Below are 22,541 nucleotides of genomic sequence, written 5' to 3'. Positions count from 1 at the left end.
GGAAATGATGATGATGGAGATGGTGATGATGATGATGGCAGTGATGAAGATAATGATGGGGATGACAGTGACAATGGTGGTGCTAGTGGGAATTGTGGCGGTGATGATGGTGGTAACAGTGGGGATGATGGTGATAGCGGTGGTGATAATGATGATGGCGGTAATGGTGATGTTAGCCATAATTTATTGAGCTCCTTCTATGTCCTATATACTCTTTATCCATCACAATGCAACCGAATGTACCAAACATACTAACTACCCAAAATGAAGTTAGCAGATTAATCTAAAATATAACTTCTACCAGCTAACTCCCTACTTCATGAACTTACCTTGGCTTTCTACTGCATAATCCTCTCCCAGACTTCCAGAGCTCTTCTTAAGCTCTCTCTACTTTTGGAAGCCTATAAAATTCTTTTTTTCTCCACTGAGAGGCTCCAATACCATCTCTCTAGTCTTTTCACATCCCACCACACATATATAAATCCACAACTACCCACACCTTGATTCCTATTTCCATAGAAGTTCCTCCTACCACCTCTACACCTGCTCAAATATTGTTCTTCCTTCAAGGCCAGGTAAAAATCCTCTTTAATTCACTTCCATTCATTCACATTTTTTAATACCTCTTGGTGCCAAGCACTGTGCTGCCCACTAAGATGCAGAACTCACAGCCTGACTCTCAAGATACCCTGTGACAGAGACAAGATTGAGCCATCAATGAGATTTTCCAGGCTTCCCTCCTCCCACTTCCCGCCCACTCGAGATAATTTTGTCTGGCCAGTTCAAATTCTTTCCCTCCATCACCCTCCGGAGAGAGTTCTATCTTCACCAGACTGGCATCAGCAGCCTTGTGAAGCAGAATTAAGGGATGGATAGACACCCCCCCCCCAAAAAAAAAAAAAATTTGAAAAGCTAAGAGAAGCAAGAAGGACAAAAATAAAAGGTGTGGGCTGGGTGTCAGGAAAGTTAGAAGTATTTTGTTTGAAAGGATTTAGAGCAGCTGATGCTATCAGGAGCACTTAGGAAAGAGAGGATATAGGCTTCTGAAGAGTGTCACTGAAGGTTATAACTTAGATCACCTTTCATGTCCTTCCTGAGATACAAGAAATATTTTTAATTATTTTGAGTTATGAGATTGTGCTTATTTGAATGCAAAAGCATAAAAAAGCCTGGGCTATGTGGTTCTCAATTTATATTTGAGTTATATTTATAATCTAAACTGTGACTTTGGGGAGTAAAAAGGGGAACTATTAATAATTATTCTAGAACAACAGACATAAATCAGGACCAAGCTGGGCAAACCAGGATCTCCAGTCACCCTAGTTAGAATCATTATAAAATGCGGCAGGTGAAGGGATGAGATGTACCCAGCACATTCCTTGAGCCCAGAAGATGAGTATCTTATGCACTTAGTGGAAAGAGAGAGGAGAAAAAAATCTTTCCAATGACCTGGGCCTACAGTGAACTTTTTCTTTTCTGAATTAAACCTACCCCTGAATTACATCCTGTCTCTTGATTTTTGCTAATTTTTTCTGTTCACAAAGAGTAAAAAAAAATGGGAAACATCAGTCTTTTATATCATCAAAGGGAGAAAAGAAAAGAACCTCATTCTTCTATATCTCTCACAATGCTGGGCAGCGTAGGAGATCCAAAGAAAATAGAAGGGTCATGATAAATGCATGTTATTTGAACAATCTTATTCCCCTAGACTGGGGGCTGTGCACCCACTTTCCAATTATTTTGTAATGGCCTCTGAGCAACATCAGTAGTGGGGCAGAAAGGATAATGTCAATATTTACAGCCAAGCAGGCAAACATTTCTATCTCTGACTAATAGAGAAGAAAGTGATCCCAGCAGCACCACCACTGTCACTGTCATCCCCATCATTATCTTCATCACTGCCATCATTTACCAAGCTTCCCCAACATCCCAAAACGTCACTTAAGACATTTATCACATTTATACACCTACATTGCCAAGCAGAGGTAAACTCTGTTTGTCCTAAGCTCTGAAAAAGAAAAATGTCATTACACTCACCACCACTTTCCTCTCTCCACCCCCATCTGCTGCTCCAACATTACACTAGTTGGCTTGAGTAAAAAATTTCAAGTGCTCTCCTGCAACCAGTAGGCAGGGTTTAAGAAAAAAATGGCTGGTATCTCTTGTTCACTTAAATTCAGTCTGATGCAGAACACAAGACAGCAGGAAATCCACTGCCTTAGCAGCTCCCTTGGAATATAAGCAACTTTTTGGCAGTGGGGGAGCATTTTGCTGCAAAGTCATCTCTTGGGGCCCTCCCCAGTGCAGATGGCATGGAGGAAGTTGAAAAAAACTGATGAAGTGTGCTGTCGTGAAGGCCTGGACTCAGACAGGAATGCCACAATCAGGGAAGGGAACCTATATTGACCAAAGTGTGTCTTTTGACTTAAATGCCAAGAGAACATGGACGTTTTGCTGATGAGTATAAAAATGTTCTCACCTGCCTGACCTGAGGTGGCACCTTTACTGACTGGTCAGCTCCATTATAAAATTGTTTCTTGGACCCAATTTCATGACATATTACCTAAGACCATATTTCTAAGACACAACCAGTTTTCCTGATGGTTAATACTTACTTATTCATTTATGCATAAAATAAAACTAAAACATCATAGGAAAGGAGGGAGGGCGGGAGGAAGGGTGGGGGGGAGGGATGGAAGGAAGATGTTTCCTCACGACCAATGTCAGGCTGAAAGAGCATTGTCAACAATTCATTGGATGCCACAGAATGACAGAAACTTGTATAAACTACTGGTCAAATCATGTCATCCCCTTCTCTACTTTATTCCTTGAGAAACATAAGGCACTCCAATAGGACAGACCTATTTTCCACACCAATATTATTAAGGAGATCTACTTTAAACCAATAAAATACATACATTAATAAAACCACCTTCCTACTTTTCCATTAAAATGCCATCACTACCATTATTTAACAGGGACTATAAATGTCCCTTCAACTTCAGGTTCAATTCAAGGCAGATTATAACTAGGCACAATCTGTCACAAGTTTTTGGTACATTTTATCCTGTTTTGTGGCAAAACACCAAACAATCAGGCCACAAGGTACAGGGAGTAAAGCTCAATAAAGTCCTAGGAGTCTAAAGAGTAGTCTGTCCTTTTATTTGGCTGTTAATAAATATTTTATTGTTGTTCAGAGAACACATAAGTGGAAATAGCAATTTCCTTTCTGTGACTATCCTAGAAATGGTAGTCACTTCTTGATGAGCGGAAACAAGACTTTCCTTTTAGGTGCTTGGCTGTGAATAAAAATTCACTTAACTATGCAGCCAGTAAGCTCCTAGAAGACTGGGTAAGAGATTATTTCACTTTAGCTTTAGTCATACATCAAAGAAATAAATATTAGACTGGGCAGCCGTTGTTAAGAAAACATTTGTTCCCATGGCTGAAGTTTTCTGCAATCTACAGTTCCCCACGATTTTGTAATTTAGAGATCAGTTCATGGGGAAAACATCCAAATCAATTTTCTAAAGCACTTATAATTACTTAAATGCCTCGCCCTTCCAACAATATGAGAAAATACAGTATTCTACAAAGATTAATTTCCCTGAAAATGGGAGTTGAACACAAGCTTTCTTTTTTAGGATTTCATCATGTTTGTGAAAGTCCCTTTAAAAACTTATTATACAGGAGGAGCAAGATGGTGGAGGAGTAGGAGACCTGGATTTCGTCTCCTCTCAGGAATTCAGCTGGATAGGGATCAAACCATTCTGAACACCTACAAACTCAACAGGAGATGGAAGAAAAGAATAGCAGCAACTCTCTGAACAGAAAAGCGACCACTTTCTGGAAGGTAGGACGTGCGGAGAAGTGAATCCGAGGCGATATTCGGGAGGATAGACGGCGGGGGAGGGGCCTCCGTCGGCCGCTTCTGGCAAGTGATAGAACCACGGAGCACAAAATTGGAACTTTTAGAAGTCTGCTCCGCTGAGGGACGTCACTCTGGTGGCTAAGCGGGGGGTGGAACCCTCATGGGACAGTGCGGTCTCAGGACCCTCGGGGTCACAGAAAGACCGGGGGTGCCTGAGGGCGGCAGAGCTCCCAGGTAACGGAGCAGGGAAGCCGGCTGCAGAGGCGGAGCCCAGGCGCGGGCTCTCAGCTCGGGGTGGCCATAAACCGTGATCCGCGGCACCGTCGGGCCCCTGCTCCTCCAGCAGGGACCCAACAAGTGGCAGATCCGGGGAGACTCACCTTCCTCCCCCGGGAGGAGCAGTGTGGGAGCGCACGGTAGGGATCTGCTGGGTTTGGAGACTCCACACAGGGTCGGGTGCCAGAGATAGAAACGCGCGATCACAGGCCGGGTGAGCACGGAGTGTGGCCAGAGACCGGGGTGACGGGAGTGACTGACGGCTTTTCTCTGGGGCCTCACTGAGGAGCGGGCCCCGAGTTCTCGGCTCCTCCGGGGCGGTGATCGGGAGGCCGCCATTTTCACTCTCCGCCTCCAAAGCTGTACGGAAAGCTCGCAGGGAACAAAAGCCCCGGAGAGCAAATGCGAGCAGATTACTTAGCCGGGAGGGGGCAAGGGCGGGGCAATTCCGCCTCCGGCAGAGACATTTGGAAACCACGGCAACAGGCCCCTCCCCAGAAGATCAGCGAGAACAGCCAGCCAAGACCAAGTTTACCGATCAATGAGAACGGCAGAACTCCAGCGCTAGGGGACTACTGCACATAGAAATCATGGCTTTTTTACCATGATTCTTGAGTCTTTCAAAGTTAATTTTTTTTTAACTGTCTTTTTTTCCTTTTTTTTCTTTTTGAATTTTTCTTTTTCCCTTTTTCAACCAACATCTGATCAATCCCTTTTTTTAAAAAACATTTTTATTTTTCATTTTTAGAGTCATATTCTATCCCATCATAGTAGTTACCTGTATTTTTGGCATATATATATAAGTACTTCTCTCTTTAAAATTTTGAGATAGTTTCTTCTAACAGATTAAAATATACCCTAAATCTCTAGTATATGTTTTTTTCTACTCCCCTGCCTGATCACATTCTCTCCCTTTTTTTTTCTTTTTTCTTTTTTTAAATCCTCTTCTTTCTTTTTTCAAACAACTTCTTATCAATTCCTTTTATAAAATTTTTTATAATCTCCATCTTTACAGTCATATTCCATCCCTTCATCATATCAACCCTTATTTTTGTACATATATAAGTTTTTCTTTCTTTAAAATTTTGGGAGGCACTTTCTTCTAACAGACCAAAATACACCCCAAATCTAGTGTGTGGCACTGATCTATATACCAGCCTGATCATATTTGATCACATTCTGGTTTTTTGGTGTTGTTGTTGTTTTGTTTTGTTCATTTTTATTTTTATCTTTTTCTTTTTCTTTTTTTTCTTTTTTCTCTCTTTCCGTTTCTTTTTCCACTGCTTCAGGTCTTTTCTGATTTGTTTATAGAGTATATTTTCTGGGGACGTTGTTACTCTGCTAGCATTTTGTTCTCTCATTAATCTATTCTCCTCTGCACAAAATGACAAGATGGGAAAAATCACCTCAACAAAAAGAACAAGAGGTAGTACCGACTGCCAGGGACCTACTCAATATGGACATTAGTACGATGTCAGATCTAGAGTTCAGAATCATCACTTTAAAGATACTAGCTGAGCGTGAAAAAAATATGGAAGTTATTAGAGAAACCCTTTCTGAAGAAGTAAAAGAACTAAAATCTAACCAAGTAGAAATCAAAAAGGCTATTAATGAGGTGCAATAAAAAATGGGGGCACTAACTGCTAGGATAAATGAGGCAGAAGAGAGAATCAGTAATATAGAAGACCAAATGATGGAAAATAAAGAAGCTGAGAAAAAGAGAGATAAACAACTACTGGATCACGAGGGCAGAATTCGAGAGATAAGCGATACCATAAGACGAAACAACATTAGAATAATTGGGATCCCAGAAGAAGAAGAAAGAGAGAGAGGGGCAGAAGGTATAATGGAGCAAATTATAGCAGAGAACTTCCCTAATTTGGGGAAGGAAACAGGCATCAAAATCCAGGAAGCACAGAGAACCCCTCTCAAAATCAATAAAAATAGGTCAACACCCCGACATCTAATAGTAAAACTTACGAGGCTCATAGACAAAGAGAAAATCCTGAAAGCAGCTCGGGAGAAGAGATATGTAACCTACAAGGGTAGAAACATTAGATTGGCAACAGACCTATCCACAGAGACCTGGCAGGCCAGAAAGGACTGGCAGGATATATTCAGAGCACTAAATGAGAAAAATATGCAGCCAAGAATACTCTATCCAGCTAGGCTGTCATTGAAAATTGAAGGAGAGATAAAAAGCTTCCAGGACAAACAAAAACTGAAGGAATTTGCAAACACAAAACCAGCCCTACAAGAAATCTTGAAAGGGGTCCTCTAAGCAAAGAGAGACCCTAAAAGCAACATAGACCAGAAAGGAACACAGACAAAATACGGTAACAGTCACCTTACAGGCAATACAATGGCACTAAATTCCTATCTTTCAATAGTTACCCTGAATGTAAATGGGCTAAATGCCCCAATCAAAAGACACAGGCTAACAGACTGGATTAAAAAACAAGACCCATCAATATGCTGTCTGCAAGAGACTCATTTTAGAACCAAAGACACCCCCAGATTGAAAGTGAGGGGGTGGAAAACCATTTACCATGCTAATGGACACCAAAAGAAAGCTGGGGTGGCAATCCTTATATCAGACAAATTAGATTTTAAGCCAAAGACTGTAATAAGAGATGAGGAAGGACATTATATCCTACTTAAAGGGTCTATCCAACAAGAAGATCTAACAATTGTAAATATCTATGCCCCTAACATGGGAGCAGCCAATTATATAAGGCAATTAATAACAAAAGCAAAGAAAAACATTGACAACAATACAATAATAGTGGGGGACTTTAATACCCCCCTCACTGAAATGGATAGATCGTCTAAGCAAAAGATCAACAAGGAAATAAAGACTTTAAATGACACACTGGACCAAATGGACTTCACAGACATATTCAGAACATTCCATCCCAAAGCAATGGAATACACATTCTTCTCTAGTCCCCATGGAACACTGTCCAGAATTGATCACATCCTAGGTCATAAATCAGGTCTCAACTGCTACCAAAAGATTGGGATCATTCCCTGCCTATTTTCAGACCACAATGCTTTGAAACTAGAACTCAATCACAAGAGGAAAGTCGGAAAGAACTCAAATACATGGAGGCTAAAGAGCATCCTACTGAAGAATGAATGGGTCAACCAGGAAATTAAAGAAGAATTAAAAAAATACATGCAAACCAATGAAAATGAAAACACAACTATTCAAAATCTTTGGGATGCAGCAAAGGCAGTCCTAAGAGGAAAGTATATAGCAATACAAGCCTTTCTCAAGAAGCAAGAAAGGTCTCAAGTACACAACCTAACCCTACACCTAAAGGAGCTGGAGAAAGAACAGCAAATAAAGCCTAAACCCAGCAGGAGAAGAGAAATAATAAAGATCAGAGAAGAAATCAATGAAATAGAAACTAAAAGAACAGTAGAACAGATCAACAAAACTAGGAGCTGGTTCTTTGAAAGAATTAACAAGATTGATAAACCCCTGGCTAGACTTATCAAAAAGAGAAGAGAAATGACCCAAATCAACAAAATCATGAATGAAAGAGGAGAGATCACAACCAACACCAAAGAAATACAAACAATTATAAGAACATATTATGAGCAACTATATGCCAGCAAATTAGATAATCTGGAAGAAATGGATGCATTCCTAGAGATGTATCAACTACCAAAACTGAACCAGGAAGAAATAGAAAACCTGAACAGACCTATAACCACTAAGGAAATTGAAGCAGTCATCAAAAATCTCCCAAAAAACAAAAGCCCAGGGCCAGATGGCTTCCCAGGGGAATTCTACCAAACATTTCAAGAAGAATTAATACCTATTCTTCTGAAACTGTTCCAAAAAATAGAAATGGAAGGAAAACTTCCAAACTCATTTTATGAGGCCAGCATTACCTTGATCCCCAAACCAGACAAAGACCCCATCAAAAGGAGAATTACAGACCAATATCCCTGATGAACATGGATGCAAAAATTCTCACCAAAATACTAGCCAATAGGATCCAACAGTACATTAAAAGGATTATTCACCACGACCAAGTGGGATTTATCCCTGGGCTGCAAGGTTGGTTCAACATCCGCAAATCAATCAATGTGATACAATACATTAACAAAAGAAAGAACAAGAACCATATGATCCTCTCCATAGATGCAGAAAAAGCTTTTGACAAAGTACAGCATCCTTTCTTGATCAAAACTCTTCACAGTATAGGCATAGAGGGTACATACCTCAATATCATAAAAGCCATCTATGAAAAACCTACAGCAAATATCATTCTCAATGGGGAAAAACTGAGAGCTTTCCCCCTAAGGTCAGGAACACGGCAGGGATGTCCACTATCACCACTGCTATTCAACATAGTATTGGAAGTCCTAGCCACAGCAATCAGACAACAAAAAGAAATAAAAGGCATCCAAATCAGCAAAGAAGAAGTCAAACTCTCACCCTTTGCAGATGATATGATACTTTATGTGGAAAACCCCAAAGACTCCACCCCAAAACTGCTAGAACTCAAAAGGAATTCAGTCAAGTGTCAGGATATAAAATCAATGCACAGAAATCAGTAGCATTCCTATACACCAACAACAAGACAGAAGAAAGAGAAATTAAGGAGTCGATCCCATTTACAACTGCACCCAAAACCATAAGATACCTAGGCATAAATCTAACCAAAGAGACAAAGGATCTGTACTCAGAAAACTATAAAATACTCATGAAAGAAATTGAAGAAGACACAAAGAAATGGAAAAACGTTCCATGCTCATGGATTGGAAGAACAAATATTGTGAAGATGTCAATGCTACCTAGAGCAATCTACACATTCAATGCAATCCCCATCAAATTACCATCCACTTTTTTCAAAGAAATGGAACAAATAATCCTAAAATTTGTATGGAACCAGAAAAGACCCCAAATAGCCAGAGGAATGTTGAAAAAGAAAAGCAAAGCTGGCAGCATCACAATTCCGGACTTCAAGCTCTATTACAAAGCTGTCATCATCAAGACAGCATGGTACTGGCACAAAAACAGACACATAGATCAATGGAACAGAATAGAGAGCCCAGAAATGGACCCTCAACTCTATGGCCAACTCATCTTTGACAAAGCAGGAAAGAATGTCCAATGGAAAAAAGACAGTCTCTTCAACAAATGGTGTTGGGAAAATTGGATAGCCACATGCAGAAGAATGAAACTGGACCATTTCCTTACACCACACACAAAAATAGACTCCAAATGGTTGAAAGACCTCAATGTGAGACAGGAGTCCATCAAAATCCTAAAGGAGAACACAGGCAGCAACCTCTTTGACCTCAGCCGAAGCAACTTCTTCCTAGAAACATCACCAAAGGCAAGGGAAGCAAGGGCAAAAATGAACTATTGGGACTTCATCAAGATAAAAAGCTTTTGCAAAGCAAAGGAAACAGTCAACAAAACCAAAAGACAGCCGACAGAATGGGAGAAGATATTTGCAAATGACATATCAGATAAAGGGCTAGTATCCAAAATCTATAAAGAACTCATCAAACTCAACACCCAAAGAACAAAGAATCCAATCAAGAAATGGGCAGAAGACATGAACAGACATTTTTCCAAAGAAGACATCCAAATGGCCAACAGACACATGAAAAAGTGCTCAATATCGCTCAGCATCAGGGAAATCCAGATCAAAACCTCAATGAGATACCACCTCACACCAGTCAGAATGGCTAAAATTAACAAGTCAGGAAACGACAGATATTGGCGGGGATGCGGAGAAAGGGGAACCCTCCTACACTGTTGGTGGGAATGCAAGCTGGTGCAGCCACTCTGGAAAACTGTATGGAGGTTCCTCAAAAAGTTGAAAATAGAGCTACCATACGATCCAGCAATTGCACTACTGGGTATTTACCCTAAAGATACAAAAGTAGGGATCCGAAGGGGTACATGCACCCCGATGTTTATAGCAGCAATGTCCACAATAGCCAAACTGTTGAAAGAGCCAAGATGTCCATCGACAGATGAATGGATAAAGAAGAAGTGGTATATATATACAATGGAATATTATGCAGCCATCAAAAGGAATGAGATCTTGCCATTTGCAACGACGTGGATGGAAATGGAGGGTATTATGTTGAGTGAAATAAGTCAGAAAGAGAAAGACATGTATCATACGATCTCACTGATATGAGGAATTCTTAATCACAGGAAACAAACTGAGGGTTGCTGGAGTGGAGGGTGGGGTGGGAGGGATGGGGTGACTGGGTGATAGACACTGGGGAGGGTATGTGCTCTGGTAAGCGCTGTGAATTGTGCAATACTGTTGAATCTCAGATCTGTACCTCTGAAGCAAATAATGCAATATACGTTAAGAAAAAAGAAGAAGAAGAAGAAGAAGAAGGTAGCAGGAGGGGAACAATGAAGCGGGGGAAATCGGGAGTGGTAGACAAACCATGAGAGACGATGGACTCTGAAAAACAAACTGAGGGTTCTAGAGGGGAGGGGGGTGGGAGGATGGGTTAGCCTGGTGGTGGGTATTGAGGAGGGCACATTCTGCATGGAGCACTGGGAGTTATGCACAAACAATGAATCATGGAACACTACATCTAAAACTAATGATGTAATGTAGGGGATTAACATAAGAATTAAAAAAAAAAAACTTATTATACATTTGCCTGCTATCTTAAGCAAAATATGATGTGCATAAACTACAGTCCTTAGTTTGAAAGGCTGCCATGACTGACTTTCAGATAGCTCCAGGGGGAATGACTAAAATCAGAAGAAGCAAGAGACCTATTGAAGTCAATACTTGAATCGTCGTGTGTGCCTCACTCAGACCAACTTTTGGATTTGCCATAATTCTTCTGGCTCAAGTTTATAAGTCTCTGGAGAAGAAGACGTCTAGCCTGAATGCCAAATACTCAAGGACCCACCCACCGCCACACAAGCTCACAAGGGAAATATGCAGAGGGGTCACTCATAGCGGAACGACTCTGTTTATTATCATTAGGCAGAGGAAAAACTCAAGCCCCATAAGGGCCAGGTGGATATTGTTAAATAAGAGAAGTACATTGGATGTAGAACTAAACGCAGTTGTAGACTGAGAGAGTTGGAAAGCACACTCTCTAGAGCAGTATCTATTACTCAACTCCAACTCATTGAGCCAAACAAGATTATAGGCCCCACTGTTGCCAACTTTCTGGACTTCAAGAGCTGCTAGGAATCTAGATTTTTATGTGACTATGTAGCATGCACAAAAGCTGTATCATATCAGATGTAACCTGAGGGTCATCTTTTGTCAACACCTAGTAAAAGGCATTGGATTAAAGCTTTATGTGGATACTACTTAATTCATATAAATTAAACTGCTGAGCTGAGTTAAACAATGTACAAGGGCCCTAGAAATTCACTTTGTGTCACTGGTCCAAGACCTATATTAAAAATCAGTCAATCCAAATCAGTCCTGTTGCTTCAGCCTCTTACTGTCTCAGGAATCCATCTACTTCTTTCCACATCCACAGCTACCACTGTCCTTTCTTTTTTTTTTTTTTTTTTTAAAGATTTTATTTATTTATTTGAGACAGAGAGAATGAGAGAGAGAGAGCACATGAGAGGGGGGAGAGTCAGAGGGAGAAGCAGGCTCCCCACCGAGCAGGGAGCCCGATGCGGGACTTTTTTCACTGTCCTTTCTTATCTGCCACCTCAATAGCTTCCTGCATGGCCTCTTTGCCTCCTCTCTGGCCCCACTCAATCCATGCCACATGGAGATTCATTGCTGCATCTAGATCAGATCAGATCATGTCTCTACCCTCCCATAGCACTGCCTTCCTTTGGGACCCTTAAGTGGCATACAATTACCCTTAGAATAAAATCCAAACTCCCTAAGATGACCTGCAAGGCCCTGCCTGATCTGGCCCCTGCCACTGTCCAAACTCACCTTGTACCACTGTCCCCTTCATTAGAGTCCACCTTCACTGGCTGGGCTCTTTAAGACTCTTACACATGGGGGTGCCTGGGTGGCTCAGTCAATTAAGCGTCTGCCTTCAACTCAGGTAATGATCCCAGGGTCCTGGGATAGAGCCCCACATTGGGCTCCTTGTTCAACAGGGAGTCTGCTTCTCCCTCTCCCTCTGCCCCTCCGCCTGATTGTGCTCTCTCTCTCTCTCCCCCAAATAAGTAAATAAAATCTTTAAGAAAAAAAAAAAGACTCTCACACGTGCAAGGTCCTTCCCTCAAGTAACAGAGACCTTAAGTTTACAGGTTTAATTGTTTCCTGAAATGGTCTTCCTTTGGTCTTGGTCCAGCTGTCTCATTTTTTCAAGTCCCAACTTAAGTATCAACTCCTTGGAGAAAACATCCATGATCATTAGAGTGGGTTGAATTGTGTCCCCCAAAAGGGCATGTTGAACTCTTAACCCCAGATACTTGTGAATGGGAACTTATTTGGAAATAGGGCCTTTCCAAACTTCTCAAACTCAACACCCAAAAAACAAATAATCCAGTCAAAAAATGGGCAGAAGACATGAACAGATACTTCTCAAAAGAAACATACAAATGGCTAACAGACACATGAAAAAATGTTCATCATCATTAGCCATCAGGGAAATTCAAATCAAAACCACACTGAGATACCACCTTACACCAGTTAGAATGGCAAAAATTGACAAGGCAAGAAACAACAAGTGTTGGAGAGGTTGTGGAGAAAGGGGAACCCTCTTACACTGTTGGTGGGAATGCAAGTTGGTACAGCCACTTTGGAAAACAGTGTGGAGGTTCCTCAAAAAATTAAAAATAGGGCTACCCTATGACCCAGCAATTGCACTACTGGGTATTTACCCCAAAGACACAGATGTAGTGAAAAGAAGGGCCCTATGCACCCCAATGTTCATAGCAGCAATGTCCGCAATAGCCAAACTGTGGAAAGAGCCGAGATGCCCTTCAACAGACAAATGGATAAAGAAGATGTGGTCCATATACACAATGGAATATTACTCAGCCATCAGAAAGGATGAATATCCACCATTTGCACTGACATGGATGGGAATGGAGGAGATTATGCTAAGGGAAATAATTTAAGCAGAGAAAGTCAATTATCATATGGTTTCACTTGTGGAACATAAGGAATAGCATGGAGGACATTAGGAGAAGGAAGGGAAAAATGAAGGGGGGGGAATCGGAAGGAGAGATGAACCATGAGAGACTATGGACTCTGAGAAACGGAGGGTTTTAGAGGGGAGGGGGTTGGGGGGATGGGTTAGCCCGGTGATGGGTATTAAGGAGGGCACGTACTGCATGGAGCACTGGGTGTTGTACAAAAACAATGAATCGTGGATCACTGCATCGAAAACTGGTTTATATGGTGACTAACATAACATAATATAATTAAATTAAAAAAAAGAAGAACACGCATCATAAAGAAAAAGAAATAGGGTCTTTCCAGATGTGATCAAGTGAAGATGAGGTCCTGGGGTGTAGGGTGGGCCCTAAATCCAATGCCTGGCACCATAAGGAGAGAGAGACTTGAAGACACAGACATACAGAGGGAAGATGGCCATGTGAAGACAGGCTGGAACTGAAGGCAACTACAAGCCCAAGAAGACCAAGGATAGCCTGCAGCGACCAGCAGCTGGGTGAGAGGCAAGGAAGGAGATTTCTCTAAGGCCATCAGAGGGAGCATGGCTTTATGACACCTTGATTTTAGGCTTCCAGCCTCCAGAATGGAGACAATATGTTTCTGTTTTTTTAAGCCACCAAGTTTGTGGTAATCTGTTACAGAAGCCCTAGGACACTGATATAATCACCCAATGTCACATAGGTTCCAGGTTCTTCCTTCTTACACTTTGAGAAAGTGACAGCCCCTTTCACAGATCAGAACCATTCATTGGCGTGTTTACCTGTGTCTCTCCCACTAGACCATAAGAGGCATGGGGTCAGAATCCAGGGGCATTTTGTTCATCTCTGTATACTGAGATTGCACCTGTCTTATAGAAGACGCTCAATAAAGACTTCTTTAGTTCTACGCATGGCCCTTTAATACTTCAGACTCTTTGGGGCTCTTGAGATGTGTGCGGTTGATTGTTGTAAAACTAAATAGTCCCACATTGCCAGGCCAGTGCCTACTAGTGTCCATCTGGTCTCCAGAATCATGGATTTGTAGTACCGAAAGGAATCTTCGGAATCAACTAACTCCCACCACCAGCAGCCTTCACTGACTTTTCAGATGTGGAGACTGTGCGTTCTGTGGATGCCACCAGCTGTCACCTCTTGCAGCTGTCAGTCCATTAGCAGTCTATCTGTCAGCAGGCTTCTGAGCAGCAGAAGTAGATTGCCTATGATGGTCTCGCCTGATGGTCCAAAGGCGGTTTTCCCTCACCTGCAGAAGGAAGCATGTGGCTCGTGACAACAAGTCACTGCTCAGTGACATTTTTGTTTAATTAGAATAATAGAAATTTAAGCCTGGAAGCATCCTCTTTACACATCATCTGAGCAACACCGTCCCCTCCTTTAATTGACTATGTCTCAGTTATATACACCTTAAATGTAGCAAGGTTTATTGCTGTGAATTATCCAATTAACCACTCCCAAAGAGTTCCCCTAGCTATTTCTGAGCATCCCAAAGGGCCGCCTCAAATGGGCCAGGACCATGGCCCTCAGATTCCCCTGCTCACACACAGCTCAGGGGCCGGCTGAGCCTGCAGGGGCTTCAGGACAGCCTTGTGCCTCTTCTCTTGCCTTCTCTTGAGCCCCTGTCCCCTTCATCCTGAATATGGGGCATCATTTCTCACAATAGAGCAGATATGGCACTATAAACCTTTAGTGAGACGTTTTTAAGGGAAATAACAGAATAGTGGAAGGGAAATGAAATATATAACCCAGAAAACAATATGCAACCACGGCCCCAGCCCACAACTATAGAGGCTCTGCCTTGCTCCAGCCTGCCTTCCCATGGTAAGAAGAACGTATGAGTTTCCAACTCAGGCGGAAGCGTTCAGGCTTCCCCATGCCTCAGAGCCTCGGTCCAGTGTCCCTCTGGCCACAGGGAAGGCGAGAAGCCCTTCCTCCTGCTCAGTTCACTGGCAGCCTCACTTCCTGATCCAAGACTGATTCCCTTTGGTGAAGCACCCCTCAGCAGTGTCCTCTGCCCCTCGGACTAGTTCTGAAGGCTGCCATAACAAAGTGCCACAGACTGGGTGGCTTCACAGACAGAAATTTGTTGTCTCAAGGTTCTGAAAGCTGTAAGTCTGAGATCAAGGTCTTAGTGGGATTGGATCCTTCTGAGCGCTATAGGGGAGAATCTGTTCTAGGCGTCCGTCCTAGCTTCTGGGGTGGTTTGCTGGCAACCTTTTGTAACAGGGAGAAACTGAGCATGTCTGACTCCATCTTGCTTCTATTTCCCTTGATGCTGTGGGAAAAGTAGCTTAGAAATTTCTGCTTAGCCCTGCACATAGGCATGTTAATCATCAAAAGAATTTTGCGTACAGCTGAGACTTGCCCAAAACTGCTTTTTCACCCAAAACTTACCTCACTCAAGGAGATAAGGTTCTGAGCAGCATACACACATACACACAAAACTGATGGAAAACAAGGAAAAGTTTCATTAATCTAAGCAAATACTTGGCAACTCATAGCAAACCTCTAATAAAAACTAGAGTAGCAAAGATGGCTGAATTTGAGGGCTAACTGGGCTTCCCTCTTCCCACTCCAAATTTAGACGTGGGGGCCAATGTACCACACCCACCTGTCTCTAGAAGGAGGGATAAGCAGGCTACAGAACAGATTCCAAGTTCACATACACAGTCCAGAGGTGGACTACAGGCCAACACATCAGAGGGTTCTGGAAACAAACAAACAAAAAGACCATCACCCAGCATAAGAACTGACCCAGTAGCACAGTGGCTTGACCCATACTGGAGAGGTGACTTGAAAAAATAAGGCTCTGAGGAACCAGGAATCAAGGCAGAGAGACCAAAGGTGTTGTACTAACAGTCCCCTGAGTGAAGAGGGTAAGAACACTCCATGGTCCAAAACTGAAGCCTGGAACACAGAGAAGGTTACCCCCTTCCTTATTCCATGCCCTGTAGGGAGCTTTTAAAATATAACACCATGCTTTCCCTTCTCGACAACTCCCACATGGAAAATATCGTCATGCCCGTTTTAGAGACGAGGAAACTGAAGTCCAGAGAAGTAAGTAATTGGACCGTGTTTTTACAGCAAATAACTTTAGGAAGGAAGCCAAAACTGAAATCTCACGTCGGTCTGTCTGGCTCCAGGCTGTGACCTGGAATGTGCCCATTTCCATTCCGTGTTAATAAATGATTTATGATGATCAGGAATTTACTGGTTGTAATTGGTGAGGCCGGATTTACTGTTTGGCCAGGGCTTGATGGAGTGACTCCCCAAAGTGTATTACCAAGAGCCTCCTCATACCCACAAACAGAAAAGAAGTCTATGCAGAACATTTTCATAAAGGTAGTCCTGGAGCCCAGCCTCACACCAGGACGGAGATGGGAGAGAGGACACTGGTGTGGTAACTGCCATGCTCCTGGCCGGGCTCACGTCCCAGCATCCTCACAAAATAATTGGCGGCATTTGTGACCAGCCTGGCCTCCATATCGGGACTGGCTCAGCATCAGATCACCACATGTTCTTGAAGATATAATCACATTATTTCCAAATTACAGTTGGAAAGAATATATATCTGACAAAACGACACTTTGAACAAATGCATCAGTTGAACTATTAAAACATGACAGAATATTTTAAGAGCAGGGAGACAATACCCCATGTCTTTGTTGGAAGAAGTAACTGCTCTTCCCTGTGTGGCTACAGGCCCCTGATGGGCAGGTGAAGCTTTCACTCTCTGGTGAAAACCACTTCACAAGTGTCACTTTTAACCCTTCTAGGGGTAAAAGAAAATAGCGGGATCAAACCATATTCCACTGAAATAAATAAGGAAGAGCTTCCAAATTGAATAAGTTCCCCCAAAACAGAGAGTCTGGTCCTGCAGCAGGTAAAGGAACTAGGGGAGGTGAAAGTTGACACCTCAGCCTCTCATCTCCACAAACAAGGGGGCTGCAGCATGGTGTGAGCTCAGCAACCCACAGTAGGATGCCCTGACGTGCTGAGCGGAGTAAGCCACAGTGAGGGTTTATGAAGTTAAAGACTAACTACCCACCTGAAAAACAGCATATTTCAATGGTCCCATAACAATGAAGCAAAAATAAAAAAACTTTAGTAGCAGCATAACGTTTCATAATTTAACATTGGCCAAAAATTTAAGAAATCTTTGTGAACAGCCAGTTGAAAGCGAAAAGCCTCTAATTCTAAAGGCATCTACAAGTAATCTGGAATACTTTCAACCCTCCAGAGGTAGTGCTGGGGAGTAGATGTCTAAGAAGTCAGATCTGAGTTTAAGAAGAGTCCACTCATTTGTCTTGTTATTTTTCTTTAAGTCTTATTCCAAATGCTATTTAAATCTTATTCCAAAAAATAAAAGTAGATAATTCTCATTTAATGAATATTTACTTTATTAGTGCAATGCTTTGTTCTTAATTAAAAAAAAAAAAGTCCTAGTTAAAAGATTGCACTGTGAGCTCAACCATATTTTAAATCTTCATGCTAGAAAGCTTGATTGCAGAGGCCAGGCCCCACTAGCAGATTGTATTGTGTGGATGGAGGTTTCCGTGATTTGTCCTGCATCACCAACCATCCCGACCTACACAGAAGCAGGCAGGCTAAAGAATGTTGTTTGTGAGACTCATGCTGCATGAGTGACCTTGGGAGCCTGATTAGTTGACATTAGCTGGCATCCGGGTCAGAATTGGGCCTTCTGGTCTGGATGCCAAGAGCTACAAATCTTGCCTTACATCTCCACTGGCTCCAGACTGGGCTGGCCCCCAAGAATGGAATCCGGGAGGGGAAGCAAGCACACCTAGCCAAGGCTCCTTGAATATGTAAAGACATGACAACACAGGAATGCAGCTTGCTCCAACTGCATGTAGGCAAACAAATGTTTAACTTCAGACCCCCGTCATTTGTGCAATAAATACGGTCCTGGTGGGGATGGTCAGTTGGAAGTCTCAGCTGAGCAGAAGATGCTTGCCCAGGCCTCTCAATCAGGACTCCAACCTGGCTATCTCTACCTGGCTTCCCCAGCTAGTGAGGTTGTATGTTGTAAGTACTCAATTTGACATAACTCGGTCTTATTCTCCTTTACTGCTTACTATTGCCCTCATCTATGTGCTAATTTCCCTTTTCTTCTTTCTGTTTCTATTAGACTTTTATAATATCAATTAAGTGTTTTTCCCCTTCGACCGTGAGAGTATGACTGCCATGAATCTTTTCTTCAGAACGCAGATCCATGATGCACTGAGGAGAAACTGTACAGTCCACGGTGAATGTGTCCTGTGAACCCATGATTATATCAGTGACATAAATGTCACATCTCCCTTTGGTCACTGAAATAAGCTGCTTATAATTTTCTTACAACATAAGCATATACTTATTTCTTCAAATGCAAGGAAGGTTGGATGGAAGAGAAAATAATATGCCCAGAGAATTTGAGATCCCAAGCCAGAGCTGACACAAGCTTACAGTCAGAACTCATGTTCCTCTGAAGTCCAGAAACCCTCTAACACATAATTTACTTAAAAGTTGGGGCAGCTGGGTGCCTGGGTGGCTCAGTCGGTTAAGCGTCTACCTTTGGCTCAGGTCATGATCCCTAGCATCGAGTCCCATGTTGGGCTCCCTGCTCAGTGGGGAACCCCCTCGTGATCTCTCTTTCTCTATCTCACTCTCTCTGTCTCAAATAAATAAATAAAATATTTAAAGAAATAAATTAAATAAAAGTTGGGGCACCTGACTGGCTTAGTTGGTGGAGCATGTAACTCTTGATCTTGGGTTATGAGTTTGAACCCCATGTTGGGTGTGGAGCCTCCTTAAAATTAAAAAAATAAAAAGTGGTCCCAGATTGGTTGTGCCCCAACAGAATGGAAGAAATAAGACAAGTACATTCTGGATGAAGTCACCTTCCACACAGCATCAAAGATTCTAAGCATACAAAAACTTAAGTTTTAGAATATTAAACTATGCTCAAACAGTCTCATTTTTAGGTAAAATGTGTTTCTGGAGTGATTCATAAAACAAAAACCTGCCTCTATGAAGACTGTATGTGGACCAAACATGCTGTTATCTTCTTGTTCAGACATGATCAGAATCACTGAGGGAGACCATCAGATGGTCAAGCTAAGATGGAGAGAGGTATAATAGAGCCCATACTACATTGTGTGTCTTTATTAGCACATACATTAGTACATTAGTGTCTTTATTGGGACACACCGAATGTATAGATCAGCAGAATGCAAAGCAGCAAAAAGGGAGAGATGCCTGTGCCTTCCATGGAATCAGGTCAACTTTAGAAAAGACAGCCAAGATGACAGTTTTGAATAAGTGGATGGAAGGATAAAAAGCTCCTATGTAAACATTTATTATTAGTTATCATATAAGATACAATAGTTATCAGTTATCATATAAGATACAAATCCATTTTAATGCTAAAAAATTAATAGTTTCATAAGCTGTAGGTGGGGAGGTTATTTATAAGCAATACGAAATCCGGAAGCCAAACGTGAAGATATGGACAAATCTGAATACTTGAAATTTGTACACTTCCCCATAGCAGAATACATCACGAAGTTAAAAAAAGAAAGAAAGAAAGAAAAGAATAGATATGGGGAAATATTTGAAACATGAACAGAAAAGACAAAATTTATATCCAAAGTGCATTTGCCTTAGTGAAGACCAGGTCTACTGGGCTCTCCTGGAGAATACAGTGAGGTGGTAGGGCCTTTGGTCTCCTGTAATAAATCCCTTCTCATACACATACCTCCTTGAGCTTTCTGATTCTTTCCTTGCTGTTCTCCCAAGGCAGTTCTGGCATCTCCAACCGATCAATTAGACCAGCATTATGTGCAAGTTTCACAAAGCCACCCCTGTGCCTGTCAGCACTGGCTCTGGGACTCCTTGCTAAGATCTTAAATCCCTAGTTGCAGGAGTCCAATGGCAATAAAGTCACCCTCATCGACTTTATATTCCACCTTCCCCACTCCCATCCACCAGTTTCCATATCCACTTCCACTTGTGTACTGTCAGTTCACACTGTTATATATTTGCCAAGTCTTGTAATTCCTTGGGTGTGTTTTTGTTATTGTTAGTTTTTGTTTTTGTTTTTTGTCCTGGAGTAGGAACTGTATTCCCTACTGAGGTTGTACTGTACCTTGACCCTCATTGATTGTTCCAAAGGCAGTGAAGTGAAGCAGGTCTATAGACTGAGAAAAATACACCTGACTTGGATGAGGTTTTTGCAAAGTCTCTAAGGTTTTCAAAGGGAGGCTGCTCTCTTCCTGCATGGGGAAAGGAAATGCTTCTGCTGGCCTAGAGAGTTCAGGGTAATTTCAGATTAAATATTGGGCTCATCTACCCAAATGTCTCATCTCAGGTGTCAAGGCACCCTTCGTTCCCTATCAAGGTCCTAACTTTCATAGGAGACTGTTCAAGCCTATGCATTCACTCTGGTAGCTCTGATACCCTTAAAATTAAATTCTGGGCTTCATTTTCAGCACATTCTGAAATACAGCTGCTGAATATAAGGTTCTATTTAAATATTCAACTGTTCAGTACAGTAACCACTAGCCAGAAGTATCTAATGAGGACTTGAAATGTGTCTGTTCCAAACTGAGATATGCTAGCTGTGTAAAATACATACTTGATTTTGAAACCTTAGTACAAATAATGTAAAGTAACTTATTTTATATTTATTACATGTTGAAATTACAATATTTTAGATATATTGGTTTAAATAAAATGTATTATTGAAATTAATTTCACCTGTTTCTATTTTTTAATTTGTGGCTACTAAAAGATGTAAAATTACATATGTGGTTCACATTATGTTACCGTGGGACAACACTGCCTTAAATGCTTCCATGGAGGCTCTCAGGCTTTCACAGTGAGTTTTGAGTTGAGAATTAGCTAACTGAGCTTGTTTTCACAAGAATTCTAAAGCTCACAAAAGTCAGTCGATTTCAATTTTTATTTGTCAAAATGCATAGAATCTTATAGCACAAAGTGTGAGCCTGAATGTGCACAAATTTTTAAAAAATCATTTAGAAAGTTGAGGAATCCAAGATGGAATGCAGAATATGACAAAAAAGTCTAGCTGCATTACAAATCTATGAAATAACCTCACTGAAGGGAATGGTGCAAAAAGATGTTGACCTCAGTAACTGAACTGAATGGAGTCTGTAAGACTAAAAGCAACGGGAACTGTACATAAACACTGTACTCAGGGTGATAAAGTTGTTTCCCATGGGAGTACAGATTGACAATTCTGAGACCAATGTACATGTATACTAGAACTGAACAATTAAGTAAATGGATTACAGATGGTAGGAGCCATTCTTCTCACTGTTGGAGTGGAAGGTTACAGAAAAGCAAGGGGAGGAGTTCAAAATGATCTATATGATAATGGGTTAGAGTTGGAGACATTAGTATGAATTCATATTTGACTTAATATAGACACAGATGGTTACATAGCAAAATATTTATAGATCTGTGTATTTTAGATGTATTTCCTTGCTAAATCAGATGAAAGAGCCCAGAAGTATTAACACCTCAGTAGCAACAAGCACCCCTAGTGCTCGGATCTTGTTTTCTAATACCATTTTCCGATAAAAGGAACCAGAGCTCCTTGAAGAAACAGCTGATCCTAGGACTAGGGTGGAAAACAGATAAGAAAAGCCTGGAGCAATTATGTGCCAGAAAGCAAAGAGTGCTCCTATAAAAGAAAAAGGCCAATAATTATGGGGATGGTAAAGGAGCACAGGACCCAATTGAAAGAGTTCATAGTAGCCAAAGCCGGAACAATTTGAGCAATAAAATAAATAAAGTAGTATTTAACACTGTGAAATCATAAATGAAATTGAGCCCACAATGTTGTAAAAAAAAAAAAAAGTTTGAATAAGTAAATAAATGGAGAAGAAACAATTATCCCATGCAGAAGAATTCCAAATAATTTATGTAGATACCCTCAAGGAAATCAAGCATAATCCACACTCCTCAAGCACGGTCTGTGTGTAACAGCTTCTTGCCAAAGAGGACAGTAGGGAAAGGGGGACAAAAGGAATCACTTTATAGTGGAGAAACCTAAAAAGCACTGCCTCAGCCACGTGACCAAGGTTAACACGAGCAGAGATAAGTCATTGTCTTAGTCAGTTCAGGCTGCCATAAAAAAATACCATAGTCCAGTGGCTTAAACAACAGAAATTTGTTTCTCAAAGTTCTGGAAGTTGGGAAGTCCAAGGTCAAGATTCCAGAAAGGTAGATTTCATTCTGAGGCCTTTTCTCTTACCA

The sequence above is a fragment of the Mirounga leonina genome, unplaced genomic scaffold (genome assembly GCF_011800145.1).
Source record: "Mirounga leonina isolate KUSES-001 unplaced genomic scaffold, KU_Mleo_1.0 Mir_366, whole genome shotgun sequence".
In the NCBI taxonomy this organism is placed as follows: domain Eukaryota; kingdom Metazoa; phylum Chordata; class Mammalia; order Carnivora; family Phocidae; genus Mirounga; species Mirounga leonina.
Note: the sequence above shows the minus strand (reverse complement) of the source record.